Raw genomic sequence first — 19,768 nt, forward strand, 5'->3', positions numbered from 1 at the left:
TGCTTGCTTTTCCCAAGGGAAGATAGAAGAGACGTAATCATACGTGATTTGGGTGAGTTTATGAATGGATTTCTGAAAGTTGGGACGGCTTAGGGATGTGGGAAAGATGTTAATCTCCCAGAAAAACATGGTAGCATAATTCTATTGATATTTGCAGACATTATGGATAGCTTTTCTTGGTAAAGGCAATGGCTCTTAGTCTTTGAACATGAAAGGAAAGAGATGTTGGTTAAAATCCTTTAGGGAAACAGGAACTACATGTTTGATTATGCTAAGTTATGGCAAAGTTCAGTTTTATTTTGTAAATAAAGAGTTGTCTTCATAAATATTAGCTACTTCTTTTAGTATAAAGAAAGTCCTCTTCATAAAATAAAAGCTCATCAAACCTCTTCAGTAGATAGAGAAGTGATATGTTTGATTTAAAAATATATTTATTTATCATTTTTTAAAGATTTTATTTATTTGATAGAGAGAGGGAGCACAAGCAGGGGTTTGGGAAAGGGAGAAGCAGGCTTTCCGGTGAGCAGGGACCCCGATGCGGGGCTCAATCCCAGGACCCCGGGATCATGACCTGAGCCAAAGGCAGACGCTTAACGACTGAGCCACCGAGGCACCCTTTAAAAATATATTTAAATGGCAAACTGGTATTGTGGTCCCAATAAGTAATCGACCATATTTTTCTTAGCACTAACTGTAGCTGACTCTTCTTTGCAAAGTGGGGAAATTTCCGTATGAAATAGATCAGGCAAAAACCAAGAATAGTGTGTAACTGATCTAAGACAAGGGAAAGAGTACATGTAAGCACAGACTAGAACCCAACACAGTAACTTAGTTTTTTATATTGCTCATGTATTTTCTTTATTTATATTGATATTTCTTTTCTTTCTTTATCCTACTGTGGTAGTAGATCTAAACCTAAATATTTATGATTATTGCTTTAAATATTGTGATGTACTTTGATCTTGTTTTAAGAGTCAAACTTTATGAAGCTTTTATGTATTTAAAGAAAGAGGCATAAAGCTCAGGCATGTGAAACATTAAATATTTTTTCAATATAAGAAAGTTAACAGCCATTTAAATGTTTTGTTAGACTAAAGAAACAGAAAATATATTTTTAGATTACATTTTAGCTTTTCAAAGACATTATAGAACTTCAAGATCATTTGCTTGCTGGATATTTCCTGGGCCTCTTTTTGGAAGTGCCTTCCTGAAAGCTGTCAATGTTACTCTGAGTACCTGGTGCTCATGCCCTTGAACTTGAACATTTTGTGGTTAATATTTAAGATCAGCATGGGGAGCTAGACTGAAGGACGGTCACTTTCTTTACCCTTTGCTAAAACCAATGTTGGTTAGTCCATCACCTTCTTAAACAGTAACTGCAATCACACATACCATCACATCCATCTCTCTGTCAAAACATGAGTGAAAATCAATTGTGGCGTATCTAGAAATACTCCACTCACTTCCATTTCGCTTCTTATGTGCTGATGCACATACTCAATATTAATTTCCTTCATAGTTAGACAGTGGAAAAAATTTGAATGGACTTTTGTGGTACAAAACTAGCTATGTGACCTTGGACAAGTCACATCACTTCTCTTGACATCATTCCTTCTCTCCCAAATAAGAACCCTTGTGTAGTTGATCTCTGAGAACTTTCCAATGCCACAGTTCCTCAAGGATTCTCAAAAGCCTATCTGTGAAGCAGTGGTAAAGATTTATGTCAATTGATGTTCTGTTTCATGAGATTTTAAAAGTTCTTTTATCCTGCCTTTAAATCTTAGTGGAATTTCATTCCGGAATTTTGATTCATCGGTACTCAGCAGATGTCATCTGTTCACCTTCAGCAAATACCTTCATTCAACCACAAACACTGGGGTGTGTTTGGGAATAAAATGAGAAATAAGCCCTAGTTCTTTCTCTCAAAGAGATTAGGGGCCGGAGTCAGGGCGAGAGGTGCAGAGTAGAGGGTGGAGGGTGATGCCACCAGAGGAAAGGAAGAAAACCAAGTATTAGAAGTGTGATGGCGGTCGCGGCGCTCACTGGGGGCCCGGCTTTTGCCCCCCGCCGCCCGCCGCCGCGGCTGCTCTGCCAAGACTGCGGCTCCTCCCGGCGAGTACTGCAGCGTTGGGAGCCAGGTGTCGTGCCGCACGTGCCAGGAGCAGCGGCTGCAGGGCGAGGTGGGAGCCTTCGACTACCAGTCCAAAATGCTGGCTTTACCATGTCCCTCTTCCAGTGGAAAGCCCAACCATGCAGACATCTTGCTCATAAACTTACAGTATGTTTCGGAAGTGGAAATAATTAATGACCGAACAGAAGCCCCTCCTCCCCTAGCTTCACTCAGTGTCAGTAAGGTTGAAAAACATTTTAGAGACGTGGAAAGCCAAAAGATACTGCAGCGTTCACAAGCCCAGCAACCACAGAAGGAGGCTGCCCTCTCACCCTGAGTCCACACACCCGGAGGACTCTTCCAGCATCCAGCCAACGAGGCGGTGGTGGTGGCTTCGGCGAGGCAGGCCGGGGGAGGGAAGGGATCCTGTATTTCCTGTTGGCTCTTGTTAACAAAGGGTCAGCATTTCCAAATCTTAGACTTGAACAAACAAAACACCCAACAAAAAAGAACAAGAGAATAATTTAAAAGTTGAGTCATTACTTGACTAACAGACTTTGGTCCACCGTGTCCTTTTCACAGCCCCCTTCTGGAACAGTCACCTTGTTAATTTTATTTTTGAAAATTCCTTTCCTGCTCTGCCCTTTCACCTCTGACTTTCCTAGTCCGTCCCTGCCATTCTGTTTTTATAAGTGGCTACACTTGCCTTCTGAGTGATCGAAAGAAACTTTTACATCTTCTCTTCCAAAATAAAAGTAACAAGCTGACTGTGATACTTAAGTTGAGACTAGAGCAGCAGACAGGTCTCACTTTAAACTTGTCTTTTTTTTTTCTCTCTCTCTCTCTTTTTTTTTCTTTTTTTGCAGAGGGCATGGCTTGAATTAGTTTTATTTTTCTTAACTTTAAATATATATATGAAAATATATATTAAAATGTTCTCTAAATAAAAAAATAAATAAATAGAAGTGTGATGGCTCCCGGCTTATTTGAGGAAAGGCAAAGAGTTTGCTATTATGAAAAATGGCATTGCTGTCATCCTCAGTAAATATTGATAATGCACTCTTATACTTTAGCTGAAGAAAAAAAGACCAAGAAATAAGCCAGGGCCCCAAATAATAAAGGATTTTAAGCTAAAAACGCATAGATCACTGAAATAATTCTTTTAAATATTGCTTGAGTGGTTTCATAATGGAGAATGAATAATATTCTATGAAGTGACAAAAAGTAATTCTGTAATTTAATACCCTTGTGAACCAATATTGCGTTGCTGACCTCATCAGATGCTTTACATTCATCTATTTAATTCCCTTTCAAGAAATCATGTTAGTGTATTACTAGGTCTTGCTCATAAAACCTATTTATTTGGTTTAGGAATACCATTGTTTACTTCTCCGACTCCAACAGCTGCCTATGTAATTAAAAGAAAATTGCTGTGAATCTTCCAGCAGGAAGTAACTGCATCCCTGGAAATAGTCATTTCTAATTAGATTCTGGCTTTCATTCCTTTGGGTGGAATGGCAGGAAGGCATGGGGAGACTGGGCATCATGTGAGGACCTCTTTCATGATCCCACAACCTTCCTCCATCTCTCTCTCTCACTTTAAAATACAGCATTGTGGTGAGGTCAAAAACAAAACAAAAAACCCAAACCTTGACATTCATTTTCCTTTACTACCAGAAAGAAAGAATCAGAAGTAATTTTAGTGATTTTTGGGAAACTTTTTATAAAATTTTAAGTATTTTTCTGTGTGCCTACAAACACAGATTCTAGCTACGTGAGAAACATTTTAGAATAGATTCAGTAAGAAAAATAATTCCAATTATTTAGGCTCAATATATTGTAGGTGATTTTAAGAATGGCAATCTGTGAGTGAAAAAAAATCACAAACCTGTTACAGCTTTGATTCAGTAAATTCCAGTGGAGCTGGGGTGGGCTCAAATATTTTGATACCCTGTTTGAAGAAATAGCTGTCTTTCTGGGCGCCTGGGTGGCTCAGTTGGTTAAGCGACTGCCTTTGGCTCAGGTCATGATCCCGGAGTCCTGGGATCGAGTCCCACATCAGGCTCCCGGCTCAGCGGGGAGCCTGCTTCTCCCGCTGACCTTCTCCCCTCTCATGCTGTTTCTCTCTCTCTCTCTCTCTCAAATAAATAAATAAATAAAATCTTTAAAAAAAAAGAAATAGCTGTCTTTCTTTCTTTCTTTCTTTCTTTCTTTCTTTCTTTCTTTCTTTCTTTCTTCCATTCATGGGGTGTATGGACTTTACCATGGTTTTAAATGTTTATCTTCTAGTACCTATGAGACAATCTAAAACCAATAGACCAATTTTGTGCTCTCAAGAAATTGTAACTTTAAGCTTGATAAAAAAACTGGTTGGCTATGGTCCCTAAGAGGTGGATCTAAATGGCAATTTCTGCATTTATTTATGTAATAGCAAGTAAATTCTATACTCCTTTCTGGCTCATTTTCAGAAGGACAAATTAACCTGAAAAGTAAAGAGTTTATTATTTTCTGCTAGGAAATGTTTTCTATTTCTAAAATAGTGGCTGCTTCAAAGAAGAAGTGAAACTCTCACTTTTGCAGATAATATGATAACGTGGAAAACCCAAAAGACTCCACCCCAAAACTGCTAGAAGTCATACAAGAATTCAGTAAAGTGGCAGGATATAAAATCAATGCACAGAAATCAGTTGCATTTCTATACACCAGCAACAAGACAAGAAGAAAGAGAAATTAAGGAGTCGATCCCATTTACAATTGCACCCCAAACCATAAGATACCTAGGAATAAATCTAACCAAAGAGGCAAAGGATCTATACTCAAAAAACTATAAAATACTCATGAAAGAAATTGAGGAAGACACAAAGAAATGGGAAAACGTTCCATGCTTATGGATTGGAAGAACAATTGTGAAAGAATATTGTGAAAATGTCTATGCTACCTAGAGCAATCTACACATTTAATGCAATCTCTATCAAAATACGATCAACTTTTTTCAAAGAAATGGAACAAATAATCCTAAAATTTGTATGGAACCAGAAAAGACCCCAAATAGCCAGAGGAATGTTGAAAAAGAAAAGCAAAGCCGGTGGCATCACAATTCCAGACTTCAAGCTCTATTACAAAGCTGTCATCATCAAGACAGTATGGTACTGGCACAAAAACAGACACATAGATCAATGGAACAGAATAGAGAGCCCAGAAATGGACCCTCAACTCTACGGTCAACTCATCTTCGACAAAGTGAGAAAGAATGCCCAATGGAAAAAGACAGTCTCTTCAACAAATGGTGTTGGGAAAATTGGACAGCCACATGCAGAAGAATGAAACTGGACCGTTTCCTTACACCACATACATAGATAGACTCCAAATGGTTGAAAGACCTAAATGTGAGACAGGAGTCCATCAAAATCCTAAAGGAGAACACAGGCAGCAACCTCTTTGACCTCAGCCACAGCAACTTCTTCCTAGAAACATCGCCAAAGGCAAGGGAAGCAAGGGCAAAAATGAACTATTGGGACTTCATCAAAATGAAAAGCTTTTGCACAGTAAAAGAAATAGGCAACAAACCAAAAGACAACCCACAGAATGGGAGATGATATTTGCAAATGACATATCAGATGAAGGGCTAGTGTCCAAAATCTAAAAACAACTTATCAAACTCAACACCCAAAGAACAAATAATCCAATCAAGAAATGGGCGGAAGACATGAACAGACATTTCTGCAAAGAAGACATCCAAATGGCCAACAGACACATGAAAAAGTGCTCAACATCGCTCGGCATCAGGGAAATCCAAATCAAAACCTCAATGAGATACCACCTCACACCAGTCAGAATGGCTCAAATTAACAAGTCAGGAAATGACAAATGTTGGCAAAGATGTGGAGAAAGGGGAATCCTCCTACATTGTTGGTGGGAATGCAAGCTGGTGCAGCCACTCTGGAAAACAGTATGGAGGTTCCTCAAAAAGTTGAAAATAGAGCTACCATACGACCCAGCAATTGTACTATTGGGTATTTACCCCAAAGATACAAATGTAGTGATCCGAAGGGGCACGTGCACCCCAGTGTTTATAGCAGCAATGTCCACAATAGCCAAACTATGGAAAGAGCCTAGATGTCCATCAACAGATGAATGGATAAAGAAGATGTGGCGTACACACACACACACACACGTGCACGTGCACGTGCACACACACACACACAATGGAATACTATGCAGCCATCAAAAAATGAAATCTTGCCATTTGTAATGACATGGTTGGAACTAAAGGTAATATGCTAGGCGAATTAAGTCAATCAGAAAAAGACAAGTATCATATGATCTCACTGATATGAGGAATTTGAGAAACAAGACAGAGGGTCATAGGGGAAGGGAGGGAAAAATGAAACAACACAAAACCAGAGGGGAGGGCGCCTGGGTGGCTCAGTTGGTTAAGCGACTGCCTTCGGCTCAGGTCATGATCCTGGAGTCCCGGGATCGAGTCCCACATCAGACTACCTGCTCAGCGGGGAGTCTGCTTCTCCCTCTGACCCTCCCCCCTCTCATGCTCTCTCTCTCTCTCTCTCTCTCTCTCTCAAATAAATAAATAAAATCTTTAAAAAAAAAACAGAGGGGAGACAAACCATAAGAGACTCTTAATCTCAGGAAACAAACAGGGATGCTGGAGTGGTGGGGGATGGGAGGGATGGGGTGGCTGGGTGATGGACATTGGGGAGGGTATGTGCTATGGTGAGTGCTGTGGATTGTGTCAGACTGATGAATCACAGACCTGTACCCCTGAAACAAATAATACATTATATGTTAATAAAAAAATTTTTTTAAATAATACAGTGGCTGCTTAAGTCACTATATTAATAAATGGGGGAGAGCAAGGAATTAGTAGTAAATGTTTACAGAATAATATATATATACATTTATATATACATTTGTATATACATGTGTGTATATATATGTGATATATATATATATACACCCCACACTACTGGGGAATCCAGTAGTCCTGAAGTGGTAAATTATGTTTACTGTGGAATCACAGTTCTACAATAAACTGCTCTTTAGCTGAGTTCCATTTTCCAATCACATGGGGCAAAACCAGGATTTGAAGCCAGGTAATGATACCTTGGTCCTATGGATTTAGAATCATAAAGTCTGGGTTCACATTCTGAGTCTGGCATATGCAGTGGGTATCGGAATCACCATTCTGTCAGGCCTGTGTGGCATCACTATTATATCCTCTGGGACACCATCCCAGGGTGAGACTCCTGCCCAGTTTCAACTCCAGACACTAGTATCCCAATCCCTTTCCTTCAGGGAGGACCCAGCTTCATGTCACTCAATGAGCCTAGATTCCCAAACAAATTACAGAAGGATCTATTCACATTTTCTCCTTCAAAACTCAAATGTCATTTATAATTTTGAGCAAGGGAATCCACAATTCAGAACACAATGATTTGACCATTACTTTGGGAAATTTTGCTTCAAAGTCCAAGGATGAGCTCCTTCTCCCTGCTGAGCCCCAAATTAATTAAGAGTTACTTAACTTTTTATATAAGGCAGCTGACAAAAAGTTCCAGAACTCCAAGAGATGGGCGTCAAGTATAATGTTTTGATTAAAAAAAAAAATCCCTTTATTTTCTATGCTAGAAAATACTAAATAACATTCTGCTATTAATCACACTGATTCTTCAGCCTTCTGATGCTGAGCTCTCCCCTTGCACTCTCAAAGTTCTAATCACAGCCTTGGAACTGACAAACAACAAGACCCAGTGCAGCTTTTTCCATCTGAGTGACCTCTCTTCCTGTCTAATACCCAAAATGTACTGACAGCCATGAGGCCCATTACAGCATCCCTTCTCCTTTGGCGCACCCAGCAGTGAACTGCTGCTGTTAGCCCCCAGCAGAGCTGTTCCAAAGTCATGATCCAGTTCTCAGGACATAGAGAACAAGGCAAAGACTAAAGGACATCTTATGCTTTCCTTCTCTTTCCTTTGTTAGAAACTTTCTCATAGGAAGGACACAGCCTGAGCCTCTTAGCAGGTGAGCAAAGCCGTGCATTCACAGGTGGAAGTACTGTCTCATAGGAAATGGCCAGTATATTCTTCCTACCTCCTGAGACAAGTTGACAGAGGATCTCCTGGAATGGCTAATATTAAGTGTGGGAGGTAAAGGAGGGAAATTACCTTTTCATTCTTTGAAACTGGAAAGGTAACAGTGAGAAAGAGAAAATTATATCTCAATAAATTAACTTGCTACATAAAGGTAAATAAAATGCAGAGTTGGTTCCATGGGGGGGGGGTCTAGGAATCTGGGAGGTGAATAAGAAATCTACAGAAAGCTCTCAGCACAAGGTCAAAAGAGACAATGCAATTAGTGTTAAGATTTAGCACAGAGAGAGTTTCATTTTTACTTTATCTTTTGCCAACTTTTAGTAGTATGACTTTAAGTGTATAATTTAATAAAAATCTCATATTTGGGGGCACCTGGGTGGCTCAGTTGATTAAGTGTGCGACTATTGATCTCAGCTCAGATCTTGATCTCAGGGTCGGGAGTTTGAGCCCTGCACTGAGCATGAAGACTGCTTAAACAAACAAACAAACAAACAAACAAACTCGTATTTTGCCTTTATGCCAAGGCTTATATGAGGAATATTTAAAGTTACCAATGACGTTAAACTGCTTCAGCTCTGACGAATGAAATGTCTTGTGTACAGAATGATGGACTAGTCCTTAAAAATGCTCTTTGTACTGTGGGTGGGATATTGGCCTTTCTTTTTCAGTCTGTATCAGAACAGCCATTTATTCTCATGTTCAGTTCCTTTAGTTTAACACACAAAATAAAACGTAAAGCTGATCTTTAGCACAAGAAACACGATTCTAACTACTGAGGAAACAAGAGAGATATTAGAGAAGAAAGAATATGTGAGCTAAAACCTGGGTAGCATTTTCCATGTATGGATGGGAGGGGGGCAGGGGATGATCTGTCAAGAGAAGTGAAGGTTGTGAACAAAGATACAGAGGCAGATGGGTGGTGTGCACCATGAAAATAGTGTGCCTTTCCATCTGTTTAAAAGGTTGGAGTAAACTCCGCTAATGGAGGGATTTTGATCTGGTTTGTTCACTGTTTTGTTCACTGATGTAACTTCAGTTTCTGTAAAAGTGCCTGGCGTATCTATCTATCTATCTATCTATCTATCTATCTATCTATCTATCTATCTATAGCAGGAGCTTGAAGAGGTGAATAAATGAAGTGTCAGAGGCCCAGAATCTGAGCAGTATTTGATAGCTTCCAAGGGCTAGGGAATTTGGATTCCTGCAATGAGTGAACTGGCTAGGTCTCCATAGAGTAACAGAAACTAAGTCCAACTAAGTGAAAATGGAGTTTGTTGTGCTCATCATGGAACCCCAAGTCAGGAAAGTATCTCGATCTTGGGAAGGATTGGAATGGGAAACAGAAGTCATTGCAAGTTTTCTAACATGTTCTGAAGCAATGACATTTTTTCCTTTTTAGCCTTTTGTCTCTACTATTTATTTTCCTTTGGATAGAAAGCAAAATGTTTGCCAGAATAGGTTTGTCAATACAAATGTAATTAAGAAACCTGGAGTTGAGTCTCTTGCATCTGAAATAGCTAAACTTATCTGAAGTGGTCTGTAAACTCTAGAAAAAGCATATAATTAAAATTAATCTTCAAAAATAAAAAAAAAAGAAGAAGTCATTGCAAGTTTTCTGGCTCTGTCGTTTGTCACTGTGTCTTCTACCCCTGCGTGATTCCTTGCTCCCAGTGCCTCGGCCCACCTGGTTTGGGCTGTGTGTTCCCAGTGAAGCCTGTCCCCCACCACTGCGAGAGTCACACGGGGCAGCTCTGTTTGACTAGGTCAGATGGACAGACACCCTTCCCCTCTCAGGTCCACCGCTGTGGACCAGAGAGGGAGAGCTGTTGAGAGGATTGTTGTGAGCAGCCCCTCAAAAACTTGACCTTTATAATAAGCAATTAGAAGGCATGAAAGCATGTGGCCAATGGTGTTCTTATTTTTATGCCTATATGTTTAAGCTATAGGTACTGTTCCTATGAAATACGTTAGCCTAACATTAAAAAAAAAAAAATACTGCCTGTTAGTTCACATACTTCCCACTTCTTCTTCAGCTCCAACAGCTTAGTAATTACTTACTACATATTGGTCACTGGTCCCTCCGGCTCCTTTCAACATTGCCCTGACTCTACCAGAGACTGAAAAACACCATTTCCCAGACACTGAATAACTTCCATTAATGTGTTCATGCTACCTGGATTGGCTTTGGTGGAAATACAGAATTGCTGAGATGAACAGGAAATGATTACTCAATTTCATTCTTTTATAGTTGAGAAGATGGGCCCACGAGTAATTTATTAAAAAAAGGTTCAGTAAATGTTTTGTGAACAGAGAAACAATATATCCTTGTGATTCTAGAACAGGGGGAAAAGGTGGACTTTTGAGAATGTTGCAAAGATCAATAGATTTCGAAACCAACAGGCTTGGTTTTACTGCTTTGCAAGCTGTGTGGCCTGGAGCCTTATTGATAAGGTTCAGAAAGCCTCAGAATTTTCAGCTGCGTAAGGAATAGTTATAATAATATTAGTAATAACATTGTACTGTTCTGTGGTAAGGAATTGATAGATGAAGTATTGAAGGTGATGTCATTTAATAAATGGTAAAGTCACACCCAATGACAGTTGTCAACAGTAACTGTGTTTGGTAGAAAGCAACCAGCATGAAATATTTACTGCAAATTACTAATCTACACATAGTTCATTGTGAGTTTACACATGACAGGATGTTAAAGACTGTTTCAGTTTTAAAGTACAGTACACAACAGAAGAAGTTCTATTCTCAGTTCCTAGAGTTACAAATAGTTTCGTGTGGATACTCCATTGTCTTGGGAACACCTGATAGACAGGGGTTTTATAATTCTATCAATAGGTGTTACTTCATTTGATTCAAAAATATCTATTTGCTTACCAAAACATGGTCAAATCTGCAAGATGAGGAAACATATTGTGGTAAAGTATAATAAAACTAGACATGTAGAGTGGAAGATAATCTTGTTTAACATCTAAATATAGATAAGGATGACAAAATGTAAGTTTTCATGGAAGAGCTCAGTGACTTGCTTAAAGGCACATGCTCACAGGTGTTGAAAATGAAGTAAAACTTGCATCTTCTCACACTGAGCTGTTCACTATAATGCAGAACCTCCTACTGAACACAACCTTAAAAATGAGAAAAATTTCAAGTAGACCTTCAAAGGAAAGCCATAGACAAGCAATAAAGGGCCACCCAATTCTCTCCTGGTGGAAGAAGAAGACAACGCTTTTTTCACAAATTATATAATTTGTAAAGATAACAAAGATTCATAGAATAAAGTGACACTTAAAGAAAAATGCAAAAGCAACACAAGATATTTGCTATGCTTGAAGATAGCTATATTTACTTTTAAACTTTCTCATCTTTGAGTCTTTAGGGGTTTGATATGATAAAGCAATTGGAAATGAAGGAGAAACAAGAGGAAGCAAGAGTGAGAGAGCCATAGGGAAAAAGGGAAAGAAGGAAACGGAGAAGAGGTTGAGAAAGAACACATAAATCAGGCTGGTGAGAAAATATTCAGTGTTTGGCCACTAGATGGCGATGTAATATAAGGTGCTACCTCCACTTTTTTTTTTTTTTTAAACAAGCTATTTGCTGATTTGTATTAGGTACCATAGAGTGAGGCGAGGATGAAGCCGAGAGGATACTGCAGAGGTCTGTGGTGCATGTGTGTGTGTGTGTGCGTGTGTGTGTTCGTGTATGTGTGTGCTGCCTCAGTGAGACTGCAGCCCTTGTAAATACTTGGTCACCTTTTGCAAAAGGAATCTGAACAATTGCAACTGAAGGCACGTTGTTACCATCTTGTCTTTGGGAGATGCTGTTCCTCATTGCAGATGGGTAATTTTCCTTTTTATCAGGTAAGCCGTCTGGTTGTTTCGTTGTGATCTTAGTCATATTCATTCCCCCGTTATTCCTGCGGAAAAAAAGCCTGTGGGTATACAGTTGGAGCTGAGCAGGAAGTCCATTTTTGTATGTGAATTCGGACCCATGGTCCCCCTCCTCCCTCTCTTCTCCTCCCCTTCTCCTCCCCTTCCCCTCCCCCCCCTCTCTCCACCTTCCACGAACTGAAATCAGGTTTGTTTTGCAGTCAGCATCTTGATACAAGATGGGATTCTTTGGCCTGAAATAGCTTGGAACCTGGCCAGTTCTTCTTGCCTTTGCTTGCCTTCATCCTATTCAAGGTCTCCTTTTGAAGCCCCCTCCTTCACCCGTGCTTTAGAACTGGACTAGCTAGCTGTGAATAGAGGTCATATTGTTCCTAAGGATGGAACAAAAATTAGATCTCAGTGTTAACCCCACAGGAAGGAAGGAGGTAGCAGGGCTATGCTGGAGCTCAGCACTGCAGGGGTGTTCAGCCTCCTCGGGCAGAGGCTGGGCTTTGGAGGAGAAATGCCTCCTGCCTTGGACAAGAAGGGAACAATGATGCATTCCCCCTAACTCCGATCGAACCACGCCACAAAAGGAGCTTGAGGGAAGTGGGAGAGAGTCCCTTCTTCTGTGGAATGCCAAGCAGGAAACATCGAGTTACTTTTAATTAGACAGAGGTCATGATCAGCAGTGATATTGCAGATGCTGTTCGGTTCCCAGGGTGAACCAGCTGGCTTTTCCAAAGTGCTCAAGAAAGGTTTCCGGGTGGACGGGAGGCTTTTCAAACATCTTTGTTATCATGGATTCCCGCTCTCCTACCTGTTTGAGGTATGTGTTTCAAGACCACCCCCCACGTTTACTTCTCATATTGCTTTTTGTTCTCTTCAGTTACTCGCTGAGAAGCGTCACTCCTCTTTAACAAATTGGTCCAAATAGAGTGGTGGTAGGTGCTTTTTCACGTGTCTTGAGAACCGAGTCAAGCCAAAGCAGGGGAATGCTCTGTCTGTGCGTGTGACTAAATATTTTCTGAGATGCAATAGCAAACTTGGGAAATGCTGACACTGTTGCTCTCACACTTATAAAATGTGTGTGCTTTCTTTTCCTATGGATTTACAAGTTCACATGGTGTTTCTGATGCGCTAGTGTAGTAACAGGACAGAGGTCTCCATAAAGCCCTTTAAAGCATCCCAAGAGGATGATGCCAAACAGAAATAGGAAAATTCCATGCTGAGGCTGGTGATTCCGGCTTGAGTTTCTCCTGTCCGGAGCAGTGGGTAGCTTACCTTTCCTATTTGCTGCGAGACCCGGCACTCCAGGGTGATGCAGCTCGGGGCTTGGGCACGTTCGCTGGACGCCTGACACTTCTCTTTCCCCTCAGCTGGGCATTTTGGAAGAAGAGTAACTATGGTGAAAAACTCCTTTAAAGCTCTCCTTTGTGTCTGTTGCCCTTGTAATTGCTAGGAAACCACTGCACCCCTCTTCTAGGAGCACTGTTGCCATTTAGGCCTTCCTCCACAAAGCTCCTTGAAGAGATTTTTAGATGGTGTCTATTTTAGGAACATAATGTGTAGACAGGAATGGATGGCCACAGAGATTTACGGGAAAACAATTTCGTGGAGAGGGTGAGGTAACATTATAAACCACTAGGACAGAGAACACTGGCTGGTTATATCACACGAACCCAGCAATGCAATTCGTTTTCATAAAACTCACTGCAACTCCTTTGTTGCAATTAGTTTTCATAAAACTCACTGCAACTCCTTTGTATGGCTTTTTTTTTTCTTCCCTCTTCACATTGTTGGTCTGTTTTTTCAATTTTTTTTTTTTTTTTTTTTAGGTAGCCAACATATCCGGAATGCTCCTACTAATAAAAGTAATTAATACTTTGGATTTGCCGCCAGTACTAATAGTCTCTGTTTACATGGCCCCTTCTTGCTGGGAAATTTGGTACCTGGGAGACTCATTTATTAGAGCAATTTTCCTTTAAGGCATGGTGGAAAGGGTTTCTCCGTCCATGGGAGGGAAAGGGAAGGCACAACTGGAGCCCTAATTAATTATACAGTATCCAAGAAGGCACTGGGGACCTCAGCCAGGATTCTCCATTAGCAACTAGAAATGCCAGGGACAAAGGGAAAGACCAGAGACCCATAAGTAAACCTTATTGCCACCAACATAGGGAATGAAAACTCCAGAATCTCCTAGAGGAGTCCAGTAAGAAATATTCTAATTCCTTGCATAGAGAGCACTGTCAGGGAACCCAGAGACTCAGAGAAAACACAAGAGCACCTTCTCTGGGCGTTGCAGAAAAGGAAGGGGGAAATCTGGGGCTTGTTTGGAGTTACCCCTAGGACTTCACAGACCTGGCAGTCCTCCTGGGATTATACTGGTATGAGTCTGACATTTGAAAGCACCCCTTCAAAATTTAGCCTGGGGGCCTGCCGGTACAGGGTATTATAGGCCAAACCCATCACTTCCTGCCAGGTAAACAGCTACCTTGGAAGGGGGAGGGGAGGAGAAGGAGATTACAGGGGAGGGTGAAGAGGGACTGAGAATGAGCTATTGACGCTTTTGCAGTTTTCATCTTTGGGTCAATGGGGCTGTGATTTGTGAGGTAATCACTACCCTTTGAAATTCTGATTAGTCAATTCAGCATGTTTCACATCTCTGTTTAGATTATACCAGTGAAGCGTAGGGGTGGAGAAGGGATTTCTTCTCCAAGCAACTGTGGTCAGAAAAAAAAAAAATCAAACCAAATTTCCCCAAACTTGCTTTTCCAACTTTTTCTCTTGTCCCTGTTCCTAGATTCCCATTTATTAACTCTTTTATTTAGCAAAGATGCATAGCATTTACTCCATCCCAGCCACTGTTCTGAGCAGACCTTTACAGATATTTTGCCACTTAATCTATGAGGTAGGCGCTATTATTAATCAACACTTTATGGATAAGGAAACCAAGGCCTAATGAGGTTAACTTTCCCTTGGTGAGAGAGCACGAGCAGAGCCCAGACAAACCCAGACAGGCTGGCTGCAGAGTCTGTGCTTTCAACCGTGCCCGATCACTCCTGTGATGGTAGAGCTAGGATCTAGCCCAGATAACCAGGACTCAGGTAGTGCAGCCTGTATATGGCGGCTGCAGTTCTGATGTGGAAACGCTGGGGTTTAGAGCCAACGGGCAAGAAAGAATTCTTGAGGCGACTTTGGTGCAAAAAGGTGGTTTTATTAAAGCACGCAGACAGGACCCGTGGGCAGAAGGAGCTGTACTGGGGTCATGAGGAGTGGCTGATTATATACTTCAAGTTGGGAGGGGGTTAGGGATAGTGTAAGTCTCTAAGGAATTTGGAAGCAAGGTTTCCAGGACCGTGAGGGGCTAGCTGTTGTTGGGAAAAGGTCATTTACTGCTGTCTAGTAAAGCCTCAGTCATGAGACCCTTCAGATGTGTATCAGTGGTCCAAATGCTTGGAGGATGATTGCTAACATATATCTTGGGGGGTCGAGATAGAGTTTCCAAAGGAATTCTTATATGTTAAAGGAGCCTCCGAGGATCCTGGAGGTGGGTTAATGTTAAACTAAGATTGCCTTTTGCCCTTAGGGAAGACTTGACATAGGCAGTTGAGTTCCTAGAGGAAAATCACTCTGCCTGTCCCAAGGACCTGTCAATGGGCTGTAAATTGTAAAGATTCTTTTGCCTTTGTTCCCCATGTCAATTCATCTGAAATTTCATATACTTTGCTTTAGAATGATTTCCTAAATATACTATACTCATTCATTGGGGGAAAAAAAAATGTGTCCTCCTATAGTATAGGACAGTTCCTATACTAGGTACAGGACTATGGTGAATTAGACAAAATCCCTGCCCACATGGTGCTTTCAGTCTAGTGATGGAGTTGGTAGACTTATCAGTGTGTAAGGAAATAGCAGAGAATATATGTTCTTTGAGGAAAAATAAAGTAGGGTAAGGCAATGCTGAGGATGAGGGGGGCATGCAGAGAGATAGCAAAAGAGGTGCAGAAAGCGATTTTTACCTGAATGAGGCGAGAGAAGAGCATTCAGGCCAGAGGGAAGAGAGAGAACACAAAGGTCCCCAAGGGCACAGTGTCTCACAGGTGTAAGGGGTGGTACCCGCCTTGTTAGCAATCCTGAGAGGAGAAGAAATGGAAGGACCTGGAGCCACACAGGTGACCAGCCAGATCTGGGGGGACCTGGCAGTGTGCTTAGGGCTGTCATTGTCCCTGGCATTTATAAAAACAAACCAAGGAACAATGTCAAGTAAATTTAAGTCGCATATTTAATGGTAACAAATTACTGGTAAAAAACAAAAAACAAAAAACCAACAATATAAACCTAAACCACTCATTTTTACACACCAACAAATTTTAACAATTTATAAAGTTCTGTGAAAAATTCCGTTTCCTAGAATGCAGTGAAATTGGCTCAAAAAATGTTTAAACGGCGCTACTTGATGAAAAAAATCTGATTGTGATTTTTGGCTAGATGTCTGCAAATAATCAGTTAAAATTAAAAAACAAACAAACAAACAAAAACCCCAAAAAGCAACAACGCCCCCAAGCAACCAGTCCATCTTGCTTTACACTTCAGCACTTTCCCCTGAAATGGCTAAATTTGGGAGGTGTGGGCTGATGGTAAGGATGGAAACCCGTCTGTCATCCCCCAGGTTCCTTAGGACACAGTAGACGCTCAGAAGTGTTTGAACAAATCTTTTTTTGCAAATGAATTAACGGGATCTCAAAATAATACGGGAAAATATAAACAGCTTTCATTTTTATCTATATTAAATGTTTTGTTATGTTTTTATTCCTTCGGAATTCACATTCTAATGGTTTATCTTTTTATATCTCCTAGCTGTTTGCTCCCACTCCCTCTCAGTTACCTGCAAACATTGTAATTTCTCTCTAGCAGGTGGGAAATTCCCTTCTTAGAAGGAACCTTGCTTTTAACTCTGTAAGTGGCAAAAATCCTCTCCTTCTCTTAGGGCCTCTTCCTCCTTTGGTGTTCTGTCCACAACCTTAACTTGAACTGTGATGAAAGCATCTATAGTTTTTGGCTTTAATTTTTTCTTTTGTCATTTGTGCTTTTGATGTCGTATATATGAAACCATCACCTAAGCCGAGGTCATGACAATTTATTCCTTTTTTTTTTCTATTCTATTTATAGTTTTAGCTTTTACATTTATGTCTGTGATTCATCTTGAGTCAATCTTTGTAAATAATGTGAGGCAGGGATCCAACTTCATTCTTGTGCATGTTGATATCCCTTGTCCCAGCACAAGTTCCTTACAGAACTTGAGCTTGTCCATGCACCTGATACACAGTAGGCCAATGTCTAAGACATGGGTTTCGAAGCAAAGAAAGCTTTATTATCAGAAGGGCAAATCGATGAGAAGGCAGATCATTCCCAAAATTGCCTTGCCCTGTTGAGCCTAGGGACAGCTTCTATATGTTTGGGGAAGAAGATGAACACATGTGAGGGAGGTGAGGCAGCTCTTGAAACCTTGAGGCAGGGGAGGGCTTGAAACAGTCTGGAGGTAAGCATTCTTCCAGACAATGAGGTGCCATTTGGGACCTGGTCTGATCAGGTACATCAGATAATTTCCAGACAAACACTACCCTCCGGTACCCATTAGGTTTCCACAACCAATGGGTACACAGGGAACAGGGGTAAAAAGGCAAGGTTAATGAGTGATCATACATGAGGTTAAGAGGTGCACAAAACGTAATTAAGTAGGAAACAAAACAGAACGCAGGGCTAAGTTAATACTGCAACTAATACAACTGTAGTTCGGTTTATGCTTTCAAAACAGGTCCGGGACCCAAGGGTTTGGCTTCAGATTGTTGGAAAGACTATTGTTTCCCCAATGAATCATCACGTTACTCTTGTTGGTCATGCTGTATGTGGCAGGCATTTTTGTTCTTAGCACCAATTATTATACATACTGGTGCTATGGTTGCCTTTTTTCTTTAAGAAAAGAGCAGTGAGATTCTCCTTTTTTGAGAATCCATATAACTTTAAGTATAAGAAAATTGGCCCACATACCTGAAATGGTTAAACACTTTTTTAACCTAACTTCATGTCAAATTTTTCTAACTGAAAGCATATTCATTTGTGACTCCACTGGAAATTTAACAAGATAATGAGTAACGAGCTAATGTTTTTGCAGAAAGATTACTAGTAGCCCCAACTTATGCAAACATTATCCATGTTCTTTATATGTTTCTCGTCTGTTTTTGTTTCATATTTATGAAACCACTGGGGGAAACCGTTGAACTTGAAATAGAGGAGTACCATTCAAGGAGGGTTGCTTGTTGTATTGGTTTGCTAGGGCTGCCATAACAAGATACCACAGACTGAACTACAGAAATTTGTTTCTATGAGAAACAAATTTTGGAGGCTGGGAATGCAAGATCAAGCTGCTTCTCAGGTTTGGTTTTTTTCTGAGTCCTCTCTTACTGACTTGCCAATGGCAGCCTTCTCTGTGTCTCCACATGGTTTTTTCTTTGTGTGTATGCTTTTCTGGCATCTCTTTTTGTGTCCAAATTTCCTCTTCTTATAAGGACACCAGTCATATTGTAATAGAGACCACCCTCACAACCTCATCTTAACTGAGTCACCTCATTAAAGGCCCTGTCTCCAAATATAGTCACATTCTGAGGTTCGAGGGGTTAGGACTTTGACATATGAATTTTTGAGGGGGACACAATTCAGCCCATAGCAGTTGTCTTAGGTACACTCATGACTACTAAAATAATGAGCAAAGAAGATAGAAACTGATCAGTCACTTTTTGTTGTTGATAAAATTATTGTTGTTATACTAATGGTGAGTTTTCATGATTCATAAGTTTCTCCCACTGGATAATGAGGAGTTGTCTGTATATGTGTTAATAGTCCAATAAAGGCAGTTAATTAGGTTTCTGTTTCAAGGGGGGTGATGAATAGCAAAGTGGGCAGAAGCAAAAGAGTGGTGGCATTGATCACACTTGTGTGCCTGTAATGTCATGTTTGTACTCATAATCTATGAGAAGTTTACTTAGCTCAGGCTCTTACTTGTTTCAATGAGAGAAGTGACATAAAAAGATATAAAAATTAGGAATCCATGAAGAATTTATAAATAATTCATTTCAAAGTGGTTCAAATAAGCAACTGAGACTGAGATTAATTTAAATATAAAAGTAATACCTTAGAAAGTTAGAACATGGGCGCCTGGGTGGCTCAGTTGGTTGAGTGACTGCCTTCGGTTCAGGTCGTGATCCTGGAGTCCCGGGATCGAGTCCCGCATCAGGCTCCCTGCTCCATGGGGAGTCTGCTTCTCCCTCTGACCCTCTTCCCTCTTGTGCTTTCTATCTCTCATTCTCTCTCTCTCAAATAAATAAATAAAATCTTAAAAAAAAAAAAGAAAGTTAGAACATACTAACTTTACTACTTACTACATACTAAAGTATGTACTTTAGTACATACTAAAAGTTTCTAATACCTTAGAAAGGAATTGAGGAGTAATTGAAATCTAGACTGGAAATGACAAGAGTAAGGAAGGCCATGATGGTCGGTTAGCCCTTACTTGGGACTTTCTGGTGGTTCTGGTGGACTTTTCTGGTGGTTTCTGCAAGGTGCTGTTAACTCCTAGGATGAATTCATTTGACTACCTTAGGCTTTTTTTT

The 19,768-nt window shown here is 40.5% G+C and overlaps 1 protein-coding gene across 7 annotated transcripts in view; it reads left to right on the forward strand.

Moving 5' to 3' along the window:
• The window catches only part of LOC112809530 (sodium channel protein type 1 subunit alpha), a 143,924-nt gene that overhangs the window by 11,320 nt on the left and 112,836 nt on the right, over window positions 1-19,768 (forward strand). For 2 of the 7 annotated variants that reach the window (XM_073883003.1, XM_073883005.1), the window contains exon 1: window positions 11,863-12,089. The exons of 1 other annotated variant lie outside the window; for it this stretch is intronic. The gene's annotated coding sequence lies outside the window, so the exon portion shown is untranslated. Of the gene's footprint in view, window positions 1-11,816; window positions 12,090-12,819; window positions 12,928-19,768 lie in introns of those variants that run through there. 4 more of the 7 variants (XM_073882998.1, XM_073882992.1, XM_073882988.1 and 1 more) reach the window with 4 other exon arrangements.

Source organism: Callorhinus ursinus, unplaced genomic scaffold, assembly GCF_003265705.2.
Source record: "Callorhinus ursinus isolate GAN/ISIS: 27379988/994484 unplaced genomic scaffold, GSC_fseal_2.0 scaffold2, whole genome shotgun sequence".
NCBI lineage: Eukaryota > Metazoa > Chordata > Mammalia > Carnivora > Otariidae > Callorhinus > Callorhinus ursinus.